Here is a 12,743-nt window from a genome sequence, read left to right as displayed (position 1 = left end):
ACCGAATGATCTCACATGAATCCCCGCGCGCAAGCACAAAGCCGACGATTCTAAACAAATCGATCCATCGGAAACCGATTGCCATCGGCGCGGCGCGCGAAGAAGATAATTCCAAATTTGTAAACAATGGCCAACCGAAGAAGCACCACCACCACCACTGACTGACCGACCGCCGTTCGACTCGACGAACGCGAACGCGACTCGAGTAGCTGCCAAATAATGTAAACAAACCACCCCCGCCAAGGGCACGCAAGAAGAGCCGACACGCATCGCATGTAAGCACCGAACGCAGGCAGGCATCCGGAATCAAACAAACGGCGAATGGGTGAGCCGAAAACGGAAAAATCAAAACAAGAATTATAAAATTAGTTTTGCGCGTTGCCCCGTCATGTCTTACGTCCACGGTCTTCAGCAGTACGACCCAGACGGGTCGATGCCGATGAATGATGATCTTTGGCATCAGATTTACATTCAAGTTCCCCCAAAGAGGTTTTTTGTTTGTTTCAGAAGCTTAACACTGGATGATTAATCGGGTGCGCAGAAGCGTGTTGCTGTGAGATGCTTAAAGGCCACTCACGTTTGACGTTTGGGTATTCGGCGTCGAACATCAAACCATTGGCAGCAGTCAGACGCGCGCAAAAACGTCAATCCATTAACAATCAACATAATATGTATTGCACGGTGGAATTAGAAGTGGGTATGAGTGTGCTCAGCCGCAGGGACACTTTTGAGCATCTCTGACTACCTACCCGAAAGTAGTAGCACAAGGCAGCGTCTCATCCATTATAATTTCCCAACGATTCATCCATTAAGCTTCGAAACATAATTTTCCTCCTGCCTTCACCCAGAGCTGACCGAAGATAGAATTAAACAGCTAAAACAAATTGATTCACCTCGCATTAATGATGGCTTTCTTGGCCAATAATGAAGTACGTGACACGTGAGCAAGGCCAGCATTATCAATTTTCGTTTCGTCCGTCATAATTCCCTACAGCAGCTTCTGGATTGTGAACGATTACTTTTTAAAGATGTCTCTTGAATCTGTTTTGCTTTGCTTGTTATATCCTTTCTGCGTTTTGAAGTTTTCTCTGTAACCAACAAAAATAACATGATCATACTTGAAACGTCTTCCTTTGTCCTAAAGACTGGCCATTCTCTTCTGAGGTCATATGTACCCGCCCGTGTGACCTTGCTCCTAATAACACGTAGGTGTGATCTACTGGAATATTTGCCAGTGAACCTTATTATTCATTGATGACTTCGTCATCAGGTTATTGTCGTTTTAGGCCGCAGATTTTGCGGTACAGATACTACTCGGAGCAAAAGACATTTGACATTTTTTGGTTGCAGAAATGTTTAAAATTTTCGTCAGCAATTCGAAAGAGTACCACGATTAATTGTGTGATTCAGAGTCACGCAAGTTAAACGCTAGTTCTCGTAAAATTAGTAAAAACAAATTAAAAATTGAGAACGAATCTTAAATTATGCAAAGGACATAAAAAATCGGGATATTTTCCACATTACCGACACATTTAAAGGGCACCACCATCCATGTGCCTTATCGAGCGAAACCGGAGACCGAAAGAAACTTCAAACTAATGCAATAAAAACAAAATAACAAAACTAGCTGCTTTGCATGTGTTGTTTGGTTCACATTTTTATTATCCCTGTTGGGATCGCTTCACGGGACGGGACGGAACGGATGGAGTATAAACTTCAAACCCAATGACGAAAACAACAACAACGACGACGACGACGACGGCACTCATTCAACTCGCCTCCACTACAACAAAATGCGACTGTATCTGCTGCTGCTGCTGACTGTCGTGCCGTCTATCCGTCGTCCGTGTCCGTGTATGGCGGACGGCCGCAGCACACCGCCTTGATAAGAACACGACGACCAGAAGCGTAACGACAGGGCTGGTAGAGGATTTTGAAGATTTTTTTTGAAGAAAATATGTGTTGGAAAATGACCTGAAATTCCTCGAAATCTGAAGCATCTTTCCAATATGTGTTTTGAGAGAATGTTTCTGATCAATGTTTTGTCATTATGTGGATTTCATCCGATGTTCTGGTGATCAGTAGAATCAATCATTCTGATTTTTTTAGCCCCATAGGATTGCTATAATCTGGGCAGCCTTTTAAAAAAATAAAAAGTGACGGATTAGTCTATTGTAACTAAATAAATACAAATATTTAGACCTATTTTTGCTAAATATTTGTGTTGATTATTTTTACATAGTTAGTGTTTGACCGAATTGGCCATTCAACTTTAGTGTTCATAAAACTTTTTAGGATTATTAAATTATTTTTTGAAATATAAATTTTTCAAAAAATAAATTTAGCAAAATGGCCTTGAAAAGGCAATGTTTTTTTTAAATTTGATAACTTAAACTATGTACACTAAATATTTACAATAAAACACGATAACCTAGTTGGAGACGGGGATTGGGGATCATGGGATGGTCGGAAGCCAAGCAACGGACCCTAAACTTCTCTCTACACTGGCAAGAGCGTGAAATTTTTATCCCGGCCAAATGGTGAACCTCGGATGTGCTCGGATGCTCTTTTCCTGGGAGGGGTGTTGAGGATTATTCCTAGGAACTTGTTTTGGACCCGTTGGAGTTTGAGGTGAGCGCAGCTCTCCTTAACAGACATGTCGTATTTGTTCGCAGGGAGAATGATTTGCTTGCAGACAAGCAGCTCACCGTAATCACGCCATCGAGATCTGACAAGAAGAGGCCGAGCCAGGGCTTGCTGCTTCTTGTGGTCTTTCAAGCCACAGACAATTTTCCGACAGTCTTCCACACCACAAACGAAGAGGCCGAGTCTTGCAAACTACATACCTCGACCCCATTTACTCAAATTTGACTTCACGTACGGAAGTTCGAAGTAGGGTGGATTGAATTCACTTTTGGGTAGTTTAGTTCTTCCGTGTACCGTGTATGCTCTCAGTAAACAAATTTGTGGACGACATTTTTGTCAAAGTGACGTTTCGTTGCTGAAAATAAGCTAAATATTGTCACTTGTCCGGAATATCAATATTTTATTTTGCTGTGCGGATTTAGCCGAGCTGCAGGAATAAAACTGAGTGTGCGCAAATCATTTTTCGGCGGTTTTCCACATCACGAAGCCGTTCATTTTCATCATCGATCCACTCATACGACGGCATCCTGCATTTCTCCTTCCTACATGAACGGAGTGAGTTCGACACGACGAGAGGGCTTTCGGTTGTCGATAACCTGCGGACCTCGTTTCCTTCCTCAGATTTGCTTGCAGCAAGTCTGAGTTGTCGTTTTGTTTCTTTTTCTTACTGTTGGCTGTCAGTTTTTCATATCTCTGTTTGCTACTACTTTTTTACAATCTTCATCGTCAAAGGCTACTAATTCATTCTTTTTCTCACTACGACGCTCGTAATCGTCGGACATACCTCTTTCAGGTGGATATACGACTTGCAGATGAAACATTTCAGATTCAGCCCCTTGTAATGAATTCTTCCTTTCAACTTCGCACGTTTTACTTTCCAAACTTTGACATCACCAATGTAAAGTCAGGGTCGCGTATTTCTGGTGGCAAATCAAAAATTGTAATGAAATTGGAATATTTTTCCATTGCTGTAGAACAGCCTTTTTTATGAGAGGTACCCCTTCGAACTTTTTCATTAATTGAGGTAACCCCTCTTGAAAGTAAGCTTCCAAGCCTCTTGAAAGAATAACAGCCTTTTAAAGGGAGGCTTTCGAGCCTCTTGTAAGGAGCTTCTGAATCTCTTGAAAGTAGGCTTTCACTGCTCTTGATAAGAGGCTTCAGAGCCTTTTGTAGAGAGGCTTTAGGGCCTCTTGAATGGCGGCTTCCGAGTTTCTTGAATGGCGGTGTTCGAGCCACTTGAAAGGAGGCTTCTGAGCCTATTGAAAGACGAATTCCGAGCTACTTGAATTGAAGCTTCCAAGGGTCTTAAAAAGAGGCTTGAAAGTACGCTTCTGAGCCTCTTGAAAAAAGCTTCTGAATCTCTTGAAAGTATGCCTCCGCACCTCTTGATACGAGGCTTTTGAGCCCCTTGTAGATAGGCTTCCGAGCATCTTGAATGGTGGCTTTCTTTCCATCTTTAAAGGATGCTTCTGCACCTCTTGAAAGATTCCTTCAACCCTCTTGGAAGAAGAGCTTCTTGAAGGGATTTCTGAGCTTCTTGAAAGGAGGCTTCCGAGCCTCTTGAAAGGAGGCTTCCGAGCCTCTTGAAAGGAGGCTTCCGAGCCACTTGAAAGGAGGCTTCCGAGCCACTTGAAAGGAGGCTTCCGAGCCTCTTGAAAGGAGGCTTCCGAGCCTCTTGAAAGGATGCTTCCGAACCTCTTGAAAGGAGGCTTCCGAGCCTCTTGAAAGGCGGCTTCCGAGCCTCTTGAAAGGAGGCTTCCGAGCCTCTTGAAAGGAGGCTTCCGAGCCTCTTGAAAGGAGGCTTTCGAGCCACTTGAAAGGAGGCCTGGAGCCTCTTGAAAGGATGCTTCCAGCCTCTTGAAAGGGAGGCTTCGAGCCTCTTGAAAGGAGGCTTCCAGGCCTCTTGAAGGAGGCTTCTGAGCCTCTTGAAAGGAGGCTTTGAGCCTCTTGAAAGGAGGCTTCTGAGCCTCTTGAAAGGAGGCTGAGGCCTCTTGGAAGGAGGCTTTCGAGCTCTTGAAAGGAGGCTTCCAGGCCTCTTGAAGGAGGCTTCCGGGCCTCTTGAAGGAGGCTTCTGAGGCCTCTTGGGAGGCTTCCGGGCCTCTTGAAAGGAGGCCCTGAGCCTCTTGAGGAGGCTTCCTGAGCCTCTTGAAAGGAGGCTTCCAGGCCTCTTGAAAGGAAGCCTGAGCCTCTTGGAAAGGAGGCTTCCTGAGCCTCTTGAAAGGAAGCTTCCAGGCCTCTTGAAAGGAGGCTTCCGGGCCTCTTGAAAGGAGGCTTCCAGGCCTCTTGAAAGGAGGCTTCTGAGCCTCTTGAAGGAGGCTTCTGAGCTCTTGAAAGGAGGCTTCTGAGCCTCTTGAAAGGAGGCTTGAGCCTCTTGAAAGGAGGCTGAGGCCTCTTGAAAGGAGGCTTCCGGGCCTCTTGAAGGAGGCTTCTGAGCCTCTGAAAGGAGGCTTGAGCCTCTTGAAAGGAGGCTTCCAGGAGCCTCTTGAAAGGAGGCTTTGAGGCCTCTTGAAGGAGGCTTGAGCCTCTTGGAAGGAGGCTTTCGGGCCTCTTGAAAGGAGGCTTCCGGGCCTCTTGAAGGAGGCCTGAGCCTCTTGGAAAGGAGGCTTCCAGGCCTCTTGGAAGGAGGCTTCTGAGCCTCTTGAAAGGAGGCTTCCAGGCCTCTTGAAAGGAGGCTTCCTGAGCCTCTTGAAGGAGGCTCTGAGCCTCTTGAAGGAGGCTCTGAGCCACTTGAAAGGAGGCTCTGAGCTCTTGAAAGGAGGCTTCCTGAGGCCTCTTGAAAGGATGCTTCCGAACCTCTTGAAAGGAGGCTTCCTGAGCCTCTTGAAAGGCGGCTTCCGAGGCCTCTTGAAAGGGAGGCTTCTGAGCCTCTTGAAAGGAGGCTTCTGAGGCCTCTTGAAAGGAGGCTTTCAAGGCCACTTGAAAGGAGGCTCTGAGCCTCTTGAAGGATGCTTCTGAGCCTCTTGAAAGGAGGCTTGAGCCTCTTGAAAGGAGGCTTCTGAGCCTCTTGAAAGGAGGCTTCTGAGCCTCTTGAAGGAGGCTCTGAGCCTCTTGAAGGAGGCTTGAGGCCTCTTGAAAGGAGGCTGAGCCTCTTGGAAGGAGGCTTTCAGGCCTCTTGAAAGGAGGCTTCCGAGCCTCTTGAAAGGAGGCTCTGGGCCTCTGAAAGGAGGCTTCCGAGCCTCTTGGAAGGAGGCTTCCGAGCCTCTTGAAAGGAGGCTTTGAGCCTCTTGAAAGGAGGCTTCCGAGGCCTCTTGAAAGGAGGCTTCTGAGCCTCTTGAAAGGAAGCTTCCTGAGCCTCTTGAAAGGGAGGCCTGGGCCTCTTGAAAGGAGGCTTCCGAGCCTCTTGAAAGGAGGCTTCCAGGCCTCTTGAAAGGAGGCTTGAGGCCTCTTGAAAGGAGGCTTCCTGAGCCTCTTGAAAGGAGGCTTCCGAGCCTCTTGAAAGGAGGCTTCTGAGCCTCTTGAAAGGAGGCTTCCGAGCCTCTTGAAAGGAGGCTTCGAGCCTCTTGAAAGGAGGCTTCTGAGCCTCTTGAAAGGAGGCTTCTGAGCCTCTTGAAAGGAGGCTTCCAGGCCTCTTGAAGGAGGCTTCCAGGCCTTTGAAAGGAGGCTCTGAGCCTCTTGAAAGGAGGCTTCGAGCCTCTTGAAAGGAGGCTTCGAGGCCTCTTGAAGGAGGCTTCCAGGCCTCTTGAAAGGAGGCTTCTGAGCCTCTTGAAAGGAGGCTTCGAGCTTCTTGAAAGGAGGCTTTGAGCCTCTTGAAAGGAGGGTTCCGAGCCTCTTGAAAGGAGGCTTCCGAGCCTCTTGAAAGGAGGCTTCCGAGCCTCTTGAAAGGAGGCATCCGATCCTCTTGAAAGCATCGATCCAAGCTATTTGAAAAAAGGCTTCTGACTCTGTTAAAATTAGGCTTCCGGGCCTATTGAAAGGAGGCTTCCAAAACTTCATGCCTCTGAAATGGAGACTTCCGAACTTTTAGATTGAGGATGGTGGGATTCAATTGGCTTTGATTTACTGATCGCCATGCATATTATGTACAAGACAAAGTTTTGAAATAAAAAAAAAACAAAATTACCAAAATTTTATCAATAAGGTCTGATTGGAATTGTAATACGCTCGCCATTATGCATTTTTGTCCGAGGTACACCGTAGGGCCAGCGAAGATCCCTTCAGGGGTACATGTACCCCAGGTTGAGAACCGCTGCTGTAGAAGAAAGGGAGCATATCTTCATTATTTTCCAATGAATACTTCATCGCTGCTACTATTTTGAAGCTTGGCCAGAATGACCTCTGGTCGGATACTTTATAGACAACCTCCATCTTACGCTGATCGCCTGTTATTGATTCAATAAATCGGACCATATTAGCCAGCGTTGGCTGATTGGCATTGTCCGGAATCAAAAGAGCCACTGTGCTTTTCACCGTACAAACGAAAATAAAACCGATAACGAACCGGCGAGTGAAAAAACGCGTCTCTGGTAGTTTTTCAAACCAAAACCATTTCCCGGCGGTTTTCCAGATGCTCATTGTTGTCATTCAAACTACAAACCATTATCCGGCGGTTTTCCAGACACGCCTTGTGGTATTTCAAACCACAAACCATTTTCCGGCAGTCTGCCAGCCGCTCTTTGTGAATTACCAAATCACAATTTATTTTCTCATAATCTTCCATACACGTCTTGTGATCCTAGCCACAATCAATCCCAGTGCACATCACATAGCCTCCTAATTACCTTGATGGTGTAATTTTAGTTTTCTCATCTAACGCTTATTTCCTGATGGGCTGCTAAAAGTGACTTGATGCGGTCAATCGCAATCTTAAGTTAAGTTCTATAAGTGGTCGTCCACAAAGTACGTCACGCCTCCAGAGAGGTGGAGTTTATAGCAGCGTGACGATCCACACAAAAATGATAAGAGTTTAATACAAAACGTGTGATGAAAGAGTGAGGGGGGGGGGGGTAAAATTGACAAATTTTTCGTAACGTACTTAAGGGATCTCCCTTAAGTTTGTGGAATCGCCGCACTACTTCGCAAAGTTCAACGGCCTATTAACTGCGTCGATTCTGACAAACACAAACACATTTAGTTGTAACTTATTGAATGTGTTTCGGAGTAGCTTCACAAAATCTGTCCGGGTCGTGTCACCATTAACGTAAGTCCTACGCGAATCCACATAAGTTGACCTTCATAAAGCAATTGAAGTCCATACGAAAAGCATCTCGAGCATAATCCGTTTCCATGTAGAAGATAAGCCATTGAAAGATATGCCGAGAGTTCATCGCTTCTGATAACTCTCGGAAACGAGCAACCCAGGTCCCATAATACGCTAGCCACAACTCTGCTGGTCGCCACGTCTTCAATAGGAATAGGTCAACGGGAAAAACGGTCGACGATTGAATGTTAGTGGCAATGTCCATTCGACAAAAGCAATAGTCCAACAATATCGGCTACTCGGTAGAGAAATATTTTGAAAGGGAGCCAGGCATTTTTTAGAGCATTGAAACGAAAGGCAATTTTGCTCAACATGTTTTGAGTCTTTGTTCATATTTTTCCAAATAAAACGGTCCGAAACCAAGTGACCAGTTACACAATCCTGGGTAAGCTAAACCGCGAAAATGCAAAAAAAAAACAATTATCGACGTTGCAGTGATATAAAAGGCTTTTCAGAATTTCGAGACAAATCACAGTATGTATATATGTTTTGATGTCAAAGTTCTATTCGTTATCTATTGAGAGCGATTTCTGCAAACCCTGATCACTTTATTAGATTGCGTTTCAATAATGAAATTGAAAATGGAAATTAATCTGTAAAAAATAACATATTCCAAGTAACTAAAGTTGGAGTCATTTACTCACCCGTCTTATTGCGGGCTACCGCGTAGTTTAAAAGAAGAAACATTTACTTTTTCGCCTCATACCGGGCAAATGCGTGCTTCAAAAGAAGGAGAAATTCACTCTTTCGTATTATTCCTTGCAAGCGCGTGTTTTAAAAGAAGGTGTCATTTACTCTTCCACCTTATCCCGGGCAGTTGCTTGCATTAAAAGAAGGCATTCACTCTTTCTCATTATTCAGGGCAAGCACGTACTTTAAAAGAAGGCGCGTGCTTTGAAACAATGTCCAATACAAACGCTGTTGCTTTTGATACCAATTTCAATGATTATACAACATACATACTCACTGCTTGAGAATCAAAATTTTGGTATGACGATAATTCTAAATAAATAAATTTTATCAATAAGTTTAAATTATTGTTATTATTTTTTGTTATTCTTACGAGAACCAGTTTAAATTTTATCGGGTTGAGGAAATAATTGCGAATTGTTCAGCAAATTTCTGGGGAGTTTCCGAGTCGGAATTTTAAAGATTTATAACTGAATGTAAGCCGAATATTGTATTGTATCTATATTAACAATATACCGCACTTTATTGGCTAGCTTAGAAAATCCCCGTCAGCCAAAACGCAACTCGACACCAGCCCTGCAATAAGAAACAACTGTCACAGGAGACTTACGTTTTACTTCAGGGTGGCAAACTTGCAAGCTTCTGGCCGCTGCTCCTCGATACGTCAATTGGTAGCTTCTAGAACAACCGCTGGAACCATTACCGTTCCGGACAACCCGGATGACCTTGCAATCGAACCGTGTTCACAGTGTGTTTCCACTCACTGGCACAACACTTCCGGTATCGCTTTTCTCGTAATTCCTTCCACACCGGGACCACCCCGTCGATGATCCTCGCGAATTGGCTCTACCCCGAAGCTGTTCAGGGCCAACAGCACCGCGCACTGCCAAACTATTTTTCCTCGCCACCAAACCACGGAATATTATGCCGGGGATCGACGACAGTGATCTCGCAGGGAGGGCGGCGGTCGTCCTCTTCCGTCACTTTATTTTTCTTCTTCGCCACCACACCGCACTGCACCTTGCTGCTGGCTGTTGCACACACCGCACCTTTCGGCCTTCTAACCGACGACCGACGCAAATCGCGACGTAATTCTTTTCGCTTGCTGCTCACGTACACGCACTGCACTCGCGGTTTTGTTCGGGGGGAAAATTGGGCACTGTTTTTCCCACCGATGTCAAGCACAGGTGATCCGAACTGATTTTGCTTTTCCACGCGACCGACGGACTACGGAAAATAAAAGTGTTATCCAAGAAAAGATGAACCACACCGCACACACTGCGAGCGAGCGACCGAAAAAACGACGATACACAAAAGAGTGTCTAGTTTTGCGGAGAAGGTATCGAAAGAAGTCCGAAGGTTAGAAAAGTACACCGTCCTGTGCGCCGGGGACCATACGTGAGAGCGAGCGAGCGCGGAAGATTGTGACTTTTGACTTGAAAACTGTTGTCATCATGCATGCAGCGTGCAGTGGGTGAGCGGGGGCGGGTTGTTGGTGTTTCACTCAACACAATATTTGCACTTAATCACAGCGGAACGAAGGAGATGGTGCGTGGATTTTGACTTTTCGCTTCACAGACACCACATGTGGTGAGTGAGTCACTCTTTTGGGGATATATTATCGGGGATCTTTTTCCAGGAAAAACAGTACGATAGAGAGGGAGGCGAGAAGCGCGCTGCATTGGCTGGAAAGAGGTGGCAAGAGAACGTGGGTGAGTATGGGTGTTGTTTCGGTAAGTGATTGCTAGCGTGCTAGCACGGACGTACGTCGAATTTGAGTGCTAAGTATAGTAAGACTAATATTGTAGTATGGCGGAAAAAGCATCGAAACGAGGGGAATTTCAATGCAAGTTATTGAATATCACTTAAAAATCTTCTCAATATAAATAAAATTAGTTGGTCTGTGTTCGTATCAGCATAACTCGAAAACACCTGGCTAGATTTTCTTCATTCCTTCTACAGAACAAATGTGTTCGTTTCCGAAGGGTTATATGATATTTCCTCATGCGAAAATCACGAGTATAGGGCACTGCACGGAAGAAAATTTCGAAGAATCTCTTTCTCTTTCGTTCTGCATGAAATTTGACGTTTACTGGCCTTGTTGTTTTCAGATTTCTTTGCAGCGAAAAAGAGACAAAGCAGTCCGTGCAGTGCCCTATAGTTGAGTGAATCTTGAAATACCAAGATATTGAAATACCTGAGATATACACTGCCAAAAATATCTATATAAGATATATGTGTCGCCGTTATAACTTTTTGCAATAGCTCCACTCTAATATTATCGATATATAATTGCTAATTCGAGACCACACATAAAGTTTATTTGGATATATATTTTATTAGTAGTTCTCGTGGAGAATGGTTATGTGTGCGCTGATATCCATCATAAGATAAATCTATGGATTTTTGCCAATAAAAATGTGTGGATTTTTGGTAGTGTAGGGTAAAGTGCCCAATAGTGGACCCCCAACCAATAGTGGACCCTCCAGCCATTTTTGCATTATTACAGCACAATGTGAACATTTTGCTATGAAATTCCATCGGGAGAACCAAGTTTACAGTCCTATGATTTGATTACATGCATTGGAAATGCTATATGAAAAGTAAAATTATATGATTTTTTAAAATTCTATAAAAATAAACACGAGAGTGTCTATTATAGGAATATTTTGGGGGGGTCCACAATAGAGAAGAAGAACGTCCTGAAACGGAACATGAAAATCAAATGAAGTGTCGACTATAGGAAGCAATTTCCTATTATGGACCCCCAGGGGGTCTACTATAGGGCGAATTCAGTCAGATTCTAAAATGTTAACTTCAACGAATAACGTCGTGTATTTGAGAATTTAATGTATGTATCGCGAAGAGGAGATGCAGAACTTGTTATCAGATATCAAACAGAATTATTATGTTGAAAATTTCGACTCCTTATGACAGGTAGAGCAAAATTCCACTTCTACGGGGTCCACTATTGGGCATTTTACCTTATATTGGAATTCTGCATAAGCAGATTTTTGCCTACTTTGCAGGACAACGCCTGCCGTGTCAATTAGTATTTCTTGCCACACAAGATACATGGTCATGGTCATTTTTTCAAATCAATGGTTTTTCGAAGCCATTCTGGGTCCTGAACAACTGTGCAGAATTTGGGACCGATTGGTTGCTTCCTCGCTTTCCGCATCGCGTTTGAAGTTTGTATGGAAATTAGTATGGGAGAACGTATATTTTTGCATTTCTACTACTAGAGGTTTCAGTTCATTGTAAACCAAGTGGCACATTGCGTTAAAGTATAACCCAAAGGATGCCGAAAACTTTGCTGAATAAGGCACGTTGCTGGAATGTCCACGAAAAAGGTATAATGATTCGAAGATTGGTAGTTCAAACCATATGCAAAAAATCGCTTATTCTGCCAACACTGCCGCATTACGAGGACCAATAATTTAATTGAGTGTTATTTCAAAATAATTTATCTTATAGGGCTTAAGAGCTAATAGGAGCTTCCCGGAATCATCTCACAAAGAAAAAAATCCGACAATAAGGAAGATAGGTTTTGCCCTTCGGTAACCATAGGTCGTCCGGTAGTGCTGGCAGAAACATTGATTTCTTGCATATGGTTTGAACAATCAGTTTTCGAAACGTAATAACATTTCTTGTAGACCTCCCAGCTATGTACCTTCTTCGGCAAAGTCTTTCGGCATCTTCCAGACTATATGCTAACGTATTGAGTCACGTGATTGATGATAAATTGAAGCCGCTAATAGCAAAAATGTAAAAAAGTACGTTTTTCCATACTAATCTCCATGTAAATTTAAAACGCGATGCGGCATGCGAGGTCGCAACCAATCGAGCCCATATTTTGCACAGTTGATTGGGGTCCCAAAACGATTCAGAAAAACCTTGATCTCACTTGATCGGACCAAGTTTGCGTATTTCCATACAACTGCGCCCCACTCTAATGCTCATGCAATGGTGGGCATAGAAAAGCTTTCAATTGGGTCCTAAAGCCCTACCTCGTTTATGGTTGCAAACGATAGTGCATCGGTCAAGAATACTTGTACCGTTGTTATAAAAATTCTGGTAAAATTTTAAATCAGGAAAAATAATATTTTTGTGTTCAAGACATTTTAAGGCTGTGCAACATTTCAGAACGAATGAACAATCAGCCCAAAACGTCAGCCTCATATATTAACTGTCAAAGGTTGAGTCTAGT

At 44.1% G+C, this 12,743-nt stretch overlaps 1 protein-coding gene across 5 annotated transcripts in view; it reads right to left on the bottom strand.

Moving 5' to 3' along the window:
* The window catches only part of LOC134207693 (signal transducer and transcription activator-like), a 345,148-nt gene extending 335,339 nt beyond the window's left edge, over positions 1-9,809 (bottom strand). For 2 of the 5 annotated variants that reach the window (XM_062683487.1, XM_062683489.1), the window contains exon 1: positions 9,144-9,808. The gene's annotated coding sequence lies outside the window, so the exon portion shown is untranslated. Of the gene's footprint in view, positions 1-9,143 lie in introns of all 5 variants that reach the window. The other 3 variants (XM_062683491.1, XM_062683493.1, XM_062683492.1) reach the window with 3 other exon arrangements.
* Positions 9,810-12,743: the final 2,934 nt, after the last annotated feature.

The sequence above is a fragment of the Armigeres subalbatus genome, chromosome 1 (assembly GCF_024139115.2).
Source record: "Armigeres subalbatus isolate Guangzhou_Male chromosome 1, GZ_Asu_2, whole genome shotgun sequence".
In the NCBI taxonomy this organism is placed as follows: Eukaryota; Metazoa; Arthropoda; class Insecta; order Diptera; family Culicidae; genus Armigeres; species Armigeres subalbatus.
The sequence above is the reverse complement of the archived record's forward strand: the minus strand, read 5'-3'. Positions and strand labels throughout refer to the sequence as shown.